General features: G+C 34.8%; 1 protein-coding gene and 1 non-coding gene across 2 annotated transcripts in view; one reads left to right on the top strand and one right to left on the bottom strand.

The window, feature by feature from the left end:
• Nucleotides 1-1,893, bottom strand: part of MYO6 (myosin VI) — a 148,336-nt gene extending 146,443 nt beyond the window's left edge. The window contains exon 1 of the mRNA XM_023525103.1: nt 1,668-1,893. The gene's annotated coding sequence lies outside the window, so the exon portion shown is untranslated. The remainder of the gene's footprint in view (nt 1-1,667) is intronic.
• Nucleotides 1,894-13,662: 11,769 nt separating this feature from the next.
• Nucleotides 13,663-13,781, top strand: LOC111733112. Its single transcript, XR_002777834.1, has one exon. It is a non-coding gene; the product is annotated as a 5S ribosomal RNA (ribosomal RNA).
• Nucleotides 13,782-14,560: the final 779 nt, after the last annotated feature.

Genomic DNA, 14,560 nt, shown 5'->3' with positions numbered 1-14,560 from the left:
AAAGATGGCACTTCAATTATCAACGGATAGTGAAAATTGATTCATTTTTTAAAAAATATTTGGGGTGATTATATTTATTCGAACCTTACATGGTCAAAAGTTTTAAAACTTTCTGAATAAAGTTTATTCAAAACTTACATGGTCAAAAGTTTTAAAACTTTCTGAATAAAACTTTCTGAATAAAGCTGTAGTTTAGAACCCAGAGACAGCCCAGTTATCTAAACAATAGGCTACATGATACACCACAGTCTCCAGGCAAAGTCACAACAGGATGAGAAAAGAGCCTTCAGTCTCTCTCAGATTTCCTGGCCACTGTTATTTTAAAATTTGATCACATAAACATAAACAGAGGAAAAAATCCATTTCGGATAAGCCCCATGGGTTGTGATTTATAACCTGTCTTTAATACCTTGCATTAATTTACACTTAATATTACAACAGCAAATCTGCATAAAACGAAAATGACTTCTATTTACCACTGTGCATTTTAATTCCTGCGCAACTTAAAATACTCAAAATGAGCTGAATATTTAAAAGTCAGTGAGTTTTTGTGAACACTTGCACTGTTTCAAACTCTGGCTACAGCCCAATTTGCGGTGTTTCTAAAATGAATGATGAAAGACACCAAGGTAATTTTTTCACTAAACAATTTCAAATTGTAAAACCACAACCCAAGATATCTATGAAGTTTAGTTAATTTGTACAGAGATGTTTTGCTGCCAACCTTTGTACCATGACCATTACCAGCCCAAGTTCAAGATTCACATTTTATGGTGTGAATAGGATCAGCTAAATCTTCAGAATATTAATTTGTAAAACTCTCAAACCCTGACTATATTTAGATATACTGCATCTACACCACAAGAGCATAAGAGCAAATGAAACTTTTATTTAGCATGTACAGCAGTCTAATAAAATGGGGCAGCATTCCTAGTTCCTTACTAATATCTGTAGATTTGAATTAAAGCATTCTTCCACCACGAACTTTATGCCAGATAAAAAGTAACCTGTTTTCTGAAGCTGAATGGAAATATTTCTGACACGGATATCCTAGTAATGATTTCCTACTTAACATCCCAGAATTTAAGGGTTTTAATAGTTGTAAGGAGTTGGCTTTTTTTTTTTTTTAATTAACAAGCATAAAAAGCTACTATTCAGTAACAGATATACAAATTAATACACTCAAAGTACTGGACCACCTAAAGACTAAAAATACAGCTTCAGACAGTCCTAACCTGGTCTCCTACATAATTAAACTATTAGTGGTAGCAGCTCATCTTCACATTCCAGAACAAATAGTACCGTTCCCGCACTGGGTTTTAAGCTTGTTTACGAAAGACAAAACTATCACGGAGTGTCCAAGTCAGAGTCGGACACCTGAGTGCTCTGCTTCTACCTGGGAGCCAGAGAACATACACAAAGGTATCCTGGTGATGATACACCCATGAAAGGAGGCTCTCATTGTCGGATGGAAATGAGAACTAGCCCTGCGCTGCGGCGAGACGCCGCCGCCCGGGCCCACCCATCACCTGCTTCACCCACCAGTGTCCTCAGGTGGTGAAACGAGCCGTCGGGCACCTGGGCGGCCCGAAAAGGCCTGGAAGCAGGGCCAGGAAAACGGAGGCCTCGGCGCTGATGTCCTGCAGCAGGGACTCCGGGACACTCACCGGTGCGGACGCGAAGGCAGGTGCGCGGTGGCAGGGCTACCTGTCGCCGGTGAGGCTGGAGGGCGGGGTGAGAGGTGAGGAGAGGACGAAGAGGGCGACGACGCGGGCGAGCACAGGCTCGGGGCGGCGACCGGGCTCCTACTCGCTTCCTGCTCGGACAGATCCCGGGTCCGTCTCCGCCTGCCGGCCGGCGCCCCGCCGAGTCCCCAGCCATGCTGCGCGCACGTCAAGGCTACGGAGCGCCCGAGGGGGCGGGGGCGCTGCGGGCTGGGGCGGGCCGCCGCGGCGCGCGGGCACGCGGGGGCGCCGCGAGGGGGCGCTCGGGGCGCTCGGGGCGCGGGGCCGCGCAGAGCCCGCGGGCTTGGGGTGTGAGCCGCCCCTGGCCCACCCGAGAGTCCTCGTTCCTCCTGATGCGAAACGGCCTTGTTAGCAGCGGTCCCGGTTGTCAGCTCTGCAAAGCAAGTCCTCGCCGGGCTGGATGCGGTCACTGTGCGGTCCGGCAACAGCCAGAGTCAGTTCAAGGAGGGAGAAAGTTGTTCGGGGATGGGGCGAGCGAGAGAGAGGCTGGGTCATTGCGGAGGGAAGAACCACGGCAAACTTGGCTACAGTCCAGGTTGGCTTGGGCTGGGCTGCCTTGTGAAAAGGGTAATCTTCCAGAGCTACAAACTTGGCTATTCTGCTTTTGGGAGCAGGGAGTCTGAGAAGAAAATTTTTCACTTCTTTGGCCCCCTGCTGTGCTCTGTTTAATTATTAAAGCCCCGTCTTGTTATTTTATTTCTACTGTAAATGACATACCTGAGTCATATTTGAAAATTAAATAGGAAGTAGCTATGCAAAATGAATTCTATGACGAAAACATACATTGCCTTTAGGTGAAAATGAGCTGCTTTTCAGAAAATGAAATGATAATTTACTGTAATGCTAAATGTCTCCGCTGAAAAAATCTAGAGCACCCACACATAAGAATTACACGTTTTTCCTCCGCAACATTTCCGAGTAACAACTAAAAAACTTAAGGAAATCTCTAAGATTCTGTTAGGAGACAAGTTTCAGATAGTCAGATGTCCCACACTTCTCTTGGTGGAAACGCTAAGTTATGAGATATTTTAGCATACAACTAAAACTAAAATAGTAATCAAATAGGGAAGTTAGAAAGAGGAATAGAAACCAAAAAGGAAATAATTTGCAGCAATCTCAAAAATTTAATTCCGGATTGCCAGGAAAGTAAATCTTAAGTATATAAAACTAGATTTCAAAACGAATTAGAAAAAGAGAAAAGGAGGAGGAGGATGCTTTCAGTTCACTTCTTTGACTTCATTTTAGATTTAAGATTAAAAGCCTTTGACAGAAAAAAAAAAAAAGCCGATGTTTTTTGTAATGATTTGTGATTTTTTTTCTCTCCTTTGTCCCGCACTTTCAATCTGTTACTGAGTCTCCATATTTCTCAAAGGTATCTAATTCCTCTTTATAGCCACTACCATTATCTTGTTTCAGGCCACCATCATTTCAAGTCTTGAGGACTGTTTTAGCCACCTAACCAGTTTTCCAGCTGCAGTCTTGTCCTCTTCTAATCCAATCTCTGCAATGCCACCAAGTTTATATTTTATAAAAGTTTGATTACTTACTCCTCTTTTTAAACTCTTATAGTGGCACTCTACTACCTTAGTATAAAGTCCAAACCCTTTAAGATGTCTTATATGATCCTTCAAGTGTTTTTGTTCAGCGAGCACAGTAGGGATCTCTTGTTAAAAATTCAAGTAAATTTGAATACCTTTTCATCACTTCCCAATTCATCACTGTCCCAAACCCCATAAAGCTGTGCTAATCTGGCTTCTTCACACAATGTCGCATGCCTGTCTTTGGACACTTGCATTTCGAACTGCAGTCATCGCCCTACTTACCTGTCCACTCTCATTTCCACATGCTGCCCTTCTCTATTTCTCGTACTTTACATTCAAACCATTCTGATCTCTTTGGTGTCCAGAACAGACAGCTTTACGTTGGAGTTTTGCCAGGCTAAATCCAGTTATCCTTCGTAGCAAGGCCTATTTGTCCCCTCCAAGAAGTTTCTCTAACTCCCATATTCTAAAACTTAGGTGCAATTTGTTGCTGTTTCCCATCTGTCTCTTAGCACCCGTTACACATATCTTTTCCAACACTTATTTCACTGTTGCTGTTTATTAGTTACTTACTAGTAGCCTCCAGCGGACCTTAAGCTTCTTGAGAGCAGAGTAAGGGACTTGTTTGTCTTTGTGTCCCAAGTGCCAAGCATAATGGTGTTCACATGTTAGGCACTTATTAAACAGTGCCTACTACTACTATCGCTGCTGCTGCTGCTGCTGCTGCTGCTGCTGCTGCTATTATTATTGAATAAATGGGACAGATGGATAAACAGCAAGAAAATTGACGATTCTAGGAAATTGTATACACTGTTGTTAAGCACGATAGATGTAACTGTGTGATATTTGCTGCCAAAACTCTTCTTAACAATTTATTCCATATTTACATTTGTAAGTTTTTCGACTTTGTTTTCACCCATTAAATATTTGTAAGACTCTTCCCGGAGTCTCCTTGTGCTATACCAGGGATTCTTAAACTGAAATCCATGGATCTCCTCACATAGATGGGTGAAACCATATGCAAAATTTCGTGATTTTGTTCCTTCGTTTTTATAGGAATCTATGTCATGGGTATTTAAAGAGTCTGTACACTCTCCCTGGCTGATATCTATTTTAACAGCTTCAACTGCAACTATGTTAACCAGCTCTTGAAAGTAAGACAGGCTAAACACCCCAAAGAAACATTCTCTTTTCCTTCTCAACTGCCTCAAATGATTCCCTTGCCAACAGACCCTATTATAATTATGGTATTACCAGCCAATAGTCTCAAGAAGTTGTGGCTTTTAAGTCACCCAGAATTCCTTCCTTTCCTCACTCCTAATTTTGGAATCACTGAATTCAGCTCATTCTATGTCATAAATTATTTCTCAGTTGACGTCTTTCTCTCCATCTCCCCTTAGAGCCACATTATCTCAACTCTTGACATTGCCTCTGCTCATTCTAGTCCATTCATTCATCACTCTTAGAGTTTCATCTCCTCCCAAATCTGATTATGTCACCCCTTATACCAAATCCTGGTGACTTTTAGATCAATTAAAACTCATTTATATGGTATACAGAATCCTTCACAATCCTGAAACTACTCACATTAAAGGAATTCGAACATGTCAAGAGTTCATGATGCTCTTCTCAGTCTTCAAAACTCCATCTATCATTTTCTCTGTCCTGACTCTGGCAGAATTGGTTTTTTCTTTGCCCTATTTTCAAGAGCACCCACTTTATACCTATATTGCAGCAGTTATTACAGACACACACAGAGCTCTCCAAAATACTGAGCTTTTTAATTAGAAATTCTGCCTTATTATTTCTTATCCCTAATGATAAGTACATTACCTGTCTCTAATAATAACAATGCTGAAATCAATTGAATACTTACTACATGCACTGTACACAGATCATCCCAGTAAATCTTCTCAGCCCTATAAGGTAATGTAATGAGCATTTGCTTTTTGCCTATCTAGTTTCTGAACTCCTATCCTATTTGTAGAAAACAATTAATTGTGAGAATTGATAGGAGCAGGGCCCACTTTAGAAAGTGAGTTTGGCCAAAGTCCTCCCCACCATCGGGCAACTGGGGCATAGTCATGGCATTGGACCTAGGTTAAGTCAATTGGATGCTCTCACCTGAAACGTGGAATCTGGACAGTGATACAAAGAGGCAGAGAGAGAGAGATAACTCACAGTGGTGTGAATAATTGTGGTAATCAGGGTCTGGTTATGATAATGCCAACAGCGATATCCTAAATGGATGTGTCTGCGCATTTTACACACCTAGTTCTCCACTGTCCCCAGTGATTCTGTAAACTACATGATATTCAGAAAATACATTCTTTTTCTGGATAATTTGGCAAGACTGTGTTACCTTCAGCCTAGAGCTCCAATTGATACAGAAAAGTTTTATCATTATTTCCATCTTACAAAAGAGGAATTAGTAGGTGCTCAAGTGTTTATTTAATGAATAAATAAACGAATATTTACATTACAACTTCTAAAAGGAGTTTTGATCATCACCTCAGTTAGCAAGTTTGCACTAATGGTAACCATCTGGAATTTATAGGGAAAGAAATTGCAGGAAATAAGTAGGTCTTTAGAGATAGTCTTATGATTTTTTCCTTAGGATATATCTTAACTCATCCTCGGACATCATCGACATCTGCATCTCCCATACTTTATTAAAAGAAAAACTAATGTTTAATGCAATCACTGTAAAATCATCTTTTCTTTAAAAAACTAAGTAAACATCATTCCTAAACTTACTCTAGAAAGAGAGTAGGCAATATATTTTCAATATAAATGACTAAAATTGGAGTTGAAATATCATTTATCTATCTATCTATCTATCTATCTATCTATCTATCTATCTATCTATCTATCTATCTATCTATATATATTTTTTTTAAGTTCCTTAACCAGATCACTGCACATCTCTTATCATTCTAGCTCCTGGAAATTTCCATAACTATAGTTTCTTTTATTTAAACTCCCAGTTAGTTTTTCATGAATTGTTCTAGTGTCATTATAATTAAAATTGAAACAATAACACAAGTGTAACCAAAGATCATCACCTCAAACACTTTAATTGAACTGTCAAATGTCTTTAAAATAATCTTTTATCTCATTTGCCATATCCTGTGATCTTCAGCACCAGTACAGTAATTTGAAGAAGGGCAGAGAAGAGTTAATTTTTTTTTTTTTCAGATTTAAATGGGTCAAATGTAACCTAACCAAGTGGTAGAAATTAAAAGAAAGCAAACAAGTAAAGGCCATTCTGCAGGTACGGAGCTATATTAAAACTTATTTAACACAAAGTGAATAGTGTGAAGAGGAACTAGTTTCCAGGCCTGAGTGTCGAAGCCTGTGACCTAAATAAGTCGCTTCATCTCGCTGAGACTCAATTTACTCATCAATAAAATAGCAATGATAATAATACCTCCTCCTGAGGGAAAGGACTAAATAACATAATGTAAAAATTAAAGCATTTTGCAAACTCGAAAGAGGTTTATAAACAGCATATTATCAATCTCGTGTACAAATAATGTAAACAAGTAAATACTTTTAAATAATACATTCAACTATAATTTTGAACTTGTTTCATGCTAGAAGTCGTACATATATTTGAGCAAGAAAAAAAGTAAATCTTTAAAAAACCCATGGTAACACATTTGAAATTAGCTTGTTTTCAATGTATAGATTAATATGAGAAATCAATGATAGAATTGCTTTTTATGTGCAGTTTTGATGAAATATGAATTTTTAAAAATTCAGAGATTTATATAAAACATAACTTCTAAAAAATTTTTCTACACTAAAGAAGTCTTCCTGCTATAGCTATACTACTCCCAGGAATAAGTAATTGAATATCTATTTTAATTGCATATTATGAATAAACGATTACTGTTGAATTTATGGATATTATTGCATTTTAAAAATCAAATATAAAATTTTATTTGAGAAAGAAAAACATTTGAATTAATTTCAAGAAAGAAACCATAAATATACATTCGTTATAAAAAGATAATTTGCATAAAAAATTCAGTGACACAATTCAGAAAGATGAGTGGGTTCTCCACAGCCTACATAAATAGTCCAGAAAATACACCGAAATGATAATGGTGTTGGAAATCTGCAAAATTATATTTTTATAAATTAATCTCAAATTGATTACAAGTTAATCATTTTCAGTGATTGATTGATCCTTATTTAGATATTATCATAAAGATGATTCAACTCTCAGATTGGATAGTATGTCCACTGAAATATCCTGTACAGATCTCTGTTAGCACACGTCCTATTTTACTGAATCAAAACTTTTGTTTACACGTCTATGAGTTTACTGAGATCTCATCCAGAATCTGCTGGGACATTAAAAGGCACACATTCAGTAAGCATTTGTAGAATGAATTAAGCTGAATGAACTTGAGTTTTGTTCAGTCTGTGCTTTTGAAAGTGGAGAGCTTTCAGAATTGAATACATTTAGAACATTTTAGAACTTTGTTATAGAAGAGAAGGGGATTTGCCCAATTTTCCGTGGGAACATGAATTTAAATTTAAATCACTATTCCATAGGCAATTCAATATTTATAAAGAATTTATATGCAGTATACATTTTCTCATTTTTCTAAAAAATGAATTTTCACAATATTTTTTTATTCTCACCAATTAGCCATTAGTATCATATGTGTAAAACATGCTGTGATGGATGTCGCTATCTTACAAAAAAATATAAAAATGAAAATCAGTTGTATCTTCTCTCAAGGTTATGAATGAAATATTCAAAATCAGCACTATGTAATACAAAAAATGTTGTGTATATAATATTAAAAAACAGGAAACACTGGGTATAGGAATACTATTTAAACAAATCAGTGATACACAATATTCTTCAGAAAAAAATGTTTAAATAAATGAAAAGATTGGAAATACTTCATTTCCTTGTCTTCAAAATAGTAGTATCTTGAAATAGATCAAGGAAGCATTAAGTAATCACTGGCCAGGAAGTGTCTAACTAAATATGTGGCAGAGTTAAATATTATCCTGTAGTTAATAATAAACATAAGTTTGAAGTGCACAGCATTAAATGGATTCACAAAGTAATAACCTGAGCTCTTTCACTTAGGCTTTATTGAGATTTACCAAATGATTATTCTGTTAACCTTTATTGTGTTGCTAATAAATTCTCAATGGCAATAACAAAAAGCATTTATTTTTCTCTCTAGCAAGTATAGGTCTCTGGGGTAACTCTAGGCTGCTGGTAAATTCAGGTCTGTTCTATGTATCTCATTCTGGGGTTCAAGATGAAGGTCCAGTGAATACCTGGGTTATTTTCTTCCAGTGTCAGACGTTAGAAACATGCTATGTCTCATAAAGCATAGGCTCAAAATTGGCACACTGCTATTTCTGCCCACATTCCATTGGTAATTAGGGATGTGTAGGTAATATTTGCTGAACAATGATAATCTAAATCATCTATCATATTTATTGGTTATTCAAAATGGTATATTAAAAAGGGTTGGTAGATTAAGAATGTGGAAGGCTTCTGAGATGCTGATAATGTTCTATTTTTTTAACTTGGGCAGTTGTTACACAGGTGGGTTTTCTTGGCAATAATTCATTGAGCTATATACATTCATTCATGATCTGTGTACTTTTTCTGTAAAGATATTATACTTCAAATAGCTTATATTAAAAAATATTCTAGCTAGTTGAGACTTGCACGTTTTTTTAGTTTTCTGAATTTTTAGTTACTTTCTCTTAGAAGAGTCAGATTAAAATGAGTGGCATGATTCTTGAATAGGAAAGTCTTTTTTAAAAAATCGTGAGAAAACTTGCGTCTTTCAAAGAAATACTGTATATTCTGGATATGAAATATATTTGTATATTTATTAATAATGTTAAGATAACCAGCCTAAGTTAATTAAGTCAGACAAATTCACAAAAACGTAAAGTAATTTTTGGGTATAATCAAAAAATTTAATTTTGCTTTTGGATATTTTAAAACAAATGTTTGTAGAGAAATGTATCAATTATGCCAACTTGATCATGCCAATACAATTGTAGTAAACAGAATTAGAAAACAATCTGCCTCAATATATAGTCCACCAAATTTCCAAAATTCATTATCTTCAAATAAATGTGATATATTTTTTAAACCAAAATATGAGAATTTTAAGGTTTTATAATTTATGCAAAAAGAGTATATCAATGTATCTAAGTTATCATTAGATAAAATTTTACTTTTGTGTATTTAAAACTTTTGAAGCATATAAGATTAAAAGCTTAGTGTTATTCAAACTGTGGGTGATTATATCAATATAGTGTATTTTAAGGAGCATTTTTTTTGAAAGAATAAAACAGAAATTATCAGAATTCATCTCTTTTGAAAGTGTAAGAATTGTTTCCTGAAACTTTACAGTTGTGTTTTTGTGAGAGCAGGAGTAAGGTGGTTCGGGGGAGACAAGGAGGGAAAGATAAGCAGAAAGGGGGCCGTATAAACAACTGGATTTTTATATGGGCGTGGAACCTAATATCTATTTATCAGTGATATCACTGTCAAAAAGCCTGACAAAGACAGGAAAAGTCTGACAGCCTTTGACTATCCCAGAAAGGGTGGAGTCTCCAGTCCATGAACCCTGGGCTTTTTAGGTTACTTGGCAACTTGAAGAAACCATAACCAGTGCTATGGCTAGAGAATAATTTCTCCCCAGGAGTCCTGTGGTTATCCTATTTATAGTCAAGTCTTTAATAATTTAAGGATAAAAACAACTGAAGGACTGTTACAACAAGCTAATTAGTACTTCAAATACTGCTGAGATGACAAGCAGATATTAATTTATTCCACAGCCCACAGCCTAAATGAACAGCAGGTAGAGTGGGGGCAACAATGAACAATTGGATTACTGGCTTATTTCAGTATTTGCTATGTTCTTCTCAACCTTTGTGTGTTGGTGTCTATTGCATATGATCTCATGTGTCTTCTTCTGCCTCAGTCTGTTTCTTTGAACATACCACATTTTATTGTCTTCCTCGCCAGATTCCATATCGATGTTTGCAGTGGCTTTGTCAGACATTCTGGTATCTCTTTTTCTGGCTCCTCTCAGTTTTTCTTTTATATATAAAAGTTTTTTATATAAAAGTCTTTTTTATATAAAAGTTTTTCTTTTATATAAGCTTTGAGATTTTTAAAACAACACTACTGCTATTACATAAATTGAATTATATAAGGAAGAAACTGACATTTTTACAGTATTAAGCTTTCACATCTTAGAATGTAATTATCTATATCTTTCCATTCCTTCTGGTCTTATTCTTGGGCCATAAATGAAATTGTGTAGTTTTCTCATTCAGGTCATATGCTTTCCTTATTAAATTTATTCCTAAGTATTTTATGGTTCTCGGTCATTATTGTGAATAATTTTCCCCCCAATTTCTTTACTAGATTCCCATCATGTATTTATTCAAGCAATGCACCAAATTTCTTCTTTTAAAACAGGTTTCCTAAGTTTCCTAGTTATATAATCACCTACTAAACAAAAAATATTTATTTTATCTCTTATTTTCCAAATTACAGCAGTTTGCATTTTCTTAGTGCATCTGCTGCAAGTGCAAAAACAATGAATAGTATGAGACTTGGCTAGTGCCTGATATTAATTTAACTGGTTTTAAGTGTTTCACCATATAGTTACTAGGAAGTGATAGTATATATTATAACAGATACCTTTATTCTTATTTAATTATTGTTTTGAATAACTGAATTTCTTAGATCTTATAAATTTCCTCCTTTAATCTTTGACATTACAATATATTTTGATACTGAACATCCTGGAACTTAATCATAGGGCATCATCATTTATATTATTAGATTCCGATTGCCAATATTTACTTGGATTTTATGTCTTGAAGCATATGTTACATAATCTCTTCCTTTTCCTTTTTGACACAATCTTTACTAGAATTTTTTATTAAAGGTATGCTGGCCTTGTAAATGAATTAGAAGATTTTCAATCATTTCTATGGCCTGGAATAATTAAATGTTACAATATTTAATCTGATTGTCTTTCTCCTTTTTATTTTACTTTTTTCATTTTCTTTGATCAGGCTCAAGTGTTTATCTTTTCAGAAAAAATGATGGTTTTGTGTGTGTGTGTGTGTGTGTGTGTGACAAGGTATGGCAGTGTGGTGGAATAAGTGCTAGTTCCTTAATTTTTACCTCCCTTAATTTCCTCTTCCTCCTTTTTTAAAATGTATTTTGTTGTTCTGTTCTTAATTTTTTAACATGAGGTTTTAGTTCCTTTATTTTTTATTTTTGGGCTTAATAATAAAGGTGTGGAGATCTATAAACTTCTTTTGGTACAGCTTTTACTATGTTTTATAGTTATCAAGTATAATGAAGTAATGAGCAGTCCAATTAAAGATGAAAATTTCAGAAATAAATATTGGTAACATAATTTAATATATGATAAAGATGGAAATTCATTTTAATGCCAAAAAAAATTTTTAATAAATGATGTTGGCACAAATAACTATCTTGAAAAAAATAAAATTCTTAAGAATATAACACCCACATCTTTTGCCATACACAGAAATAAATTCCACAGTTTGATTTAAAAAATAATTTTGAACTATGTACTTGAACTTATGTGCTATCATGAGTCAAGAAGAAGTCTCTTAATCAAAACTGAAAACTCAAAACATACATAAAAATAAAAATTTGGGTATAGAAAATACACTATAAGCAAAGTCTACTGACAAATAATAGATTATGAAAAGATACATTTATAACATAAATAATGTAACATGCAGAAGGCTTAAATATTAATAGAAGAAAAAAGACAACTACCAATCCAATGGTAAAATAGACAAATGGTAGACACAGCTGTCATGGAAAAACATGCCCAGATTTTAACTAGAGATCAGGAAAATGCAAATCAAAGTAATAATATGCACAAGACTTGCTGCTGGGGATGTAGGAAAAACTGTATTTTAATAAACAGGTGGAAGAAATGTAAATTCTTATATCCTTTTAAAAACAAGGGATAACATCTGTAAAAATTAAAAAATACATAAACAATCTTTGATCCAGCAACCCTTGGGAATCTATTCCAAAGAAATAAAACTACCAGGGTATAAAGAAATAAAAGCAGGAAAATATATTACATGCTCATGGTTGCAAAAAAACTGGAAATAAAGTGAACGCCCATTAGTAGTGTGGTAGTCGCGCTGCAAAAAAAAGAAATATTCCTTTCCTGGAAATATGTTAAGAGTGAACTTCTTTGTTCCTTTTGAAATTAGGAGTGTCCCCTAACTAGCTTAAGCCAGTACAGAATGAGTGGAAGTGATGTGCCACTTCTGGGTAAAAACTTTGAGCCAATGTGCTGCTCATCAGGTTCCCATCTCACTCTGAGCTTTATCAATCTGAGTAGCTGAGTAACTGATAAGCTGAGCTCCCCTGCTTTCTAGCATGACCAAAGAAAGAAAAGTTTTTTGAGAGGGTAAACCACAGAGATTTTGGAATTGTTACTAGAGTATAACCAAGCATATCAGGATTGACTAGGTAAGGGAATGGCTAAATAAATTATGGTCCATTATATAAATGACTTTGACTTTTGCTTGGATTGAGTTTCACAAGACACTGCTGAGACAAAAAAAAAAAAAAATGCTGGAATATGATTATTATCCTAGTTTTTATAAGAAAAACAATAAATATATCTTTAAACATATTACTATAGAGATACGAATATGGAAAAAATGTGAAAGTTGTTAAAATAGATTATAACGGAAAGATAAATCCAGAATATAACAATTTAGAAAAAAGCAAAGGTATATATTTTCACATACCTGAGTTTACATATTTAATTTTAATTACAAATATTATTGAGTAGATATTATCAAAGAATTTCATACAGTATTTCATTGAATCCAAGATGCTTTGATGCTTGGTGCTTTCTTTGTCTTACCTGCATCAAGCAGTTTTCACGCACCAGCTGAAAATACTACCAAAAAGAAATACATCAGTGGTTCTCAAATGTGGTCTTTCCCAGAAATTGTTAGAAATGTAAATTTGCAGGCCCCTCTGAAGACAATCTTGAATCATAAACTGGGAATGGGGCTCAGTAATATGTTTTATCAAGCCTTTCAGATGATTCTGATGCAAACTTGTGCCTTATTTGATAAGATGTAACCTTAATTCAGAGGTCAAAATATTTAAAAAAGTTTATCTTAGAAATAACTTATTAGACTGTCATTTTAACAGTCCTCTCTCTGTTACTTCCAATTTGCAAATTCTTACTTTCAATATAAATTCTCAGTGATTAGATCTGATTGGCTTTTTTTGTATCTTCTAGGTCTTATTATTGTTTACATTTGAAAAATATAACTTTGTCTACGGCCATGCCACCCTGAACAAACCCGATCCCGTCTGATCTCGGAAGCTAAGCAGGGTCAGGCCTGGTTAGTACTTGGATGGGAGACCACCTAGGAAGACCAGGTGCTGTAGGCGTAAAGAATAAAAAAATAAGAGATTGTAAGTTGACAAGGTCCTTGCAATCTGTGAGGTCAACCAAGGGTTGCCTCGCCTAAAAAAATAAAATTTAAAAATAAATTTAAAAAAAATATATAACTTTGGTAGTTTCACATGCTTTTTGTTTTTAAAATCAATTTTCTGTCAATATCTTCAGTTAATCATTTCCTTTCCATTTCCCAGTTGTACATTTCATTTATATTTAATTATCTTTGACAGTTTTTCATAAAATTAAAACAAAAGTTCTGACTGGGGCAAAGGAACACTTTTCTATTTTTGTTGGATATTTCTAAAAGAGATATTTCAAATGAAATATCCATATTCTTCTTATTTTAGCATCCTATGATCACAGACATAATTTTATCTTTTATCTTAGCTATAGTAATTCATAATTAATTTAATTACTACAGTACAGGCTTGCATTCATTCTTGCCCACTCTGATGCTTTATCACCATTGCAATCTTTTCAACATTCACAGTTGATCATGTTATTCCTTTACTTGAAATGTTTCAGGGACTTTTTAGGATAATGACCAAAATCTTGATCATAGCTTCAAGGCCCTGCATAATCAGGTACCAGACCACCTTTCCACTTTATGCTGAGGTCCAGTTACACAGGCCTTAATTTTAATTTTAAAGTTATGAAAGTGTTTAAGCATATTGAAAGATAACAGTTTAATGAACCCTCCATACAACCAGTTTCCATGATAATCATGATTTAGCCATACTGCATTTCTTAAAAAATATGGACATCTTAT

The sequence above is a fragment of the Pteropus vampyrus genome, unplaced genomic scaffold (genome assembly GCF_000151845.1).
Source record: "Pteropus vampyrus isolate Shadow unplaced genomic scaffold, Pvam_2.0 Scaffold526, whole genome shotgun sequence".
Taxonomy (NCBI): Eukaryota; Metazoa; Chordata; class Mammalia; order Chiroptera; family Pteropodidae; genus Pteropus; species Pteropus vampyrus.
Note: the sequence above shows the minus strand (reverse complement) of the source record. Positions and strands in the feature narration are given on the sequence as shown.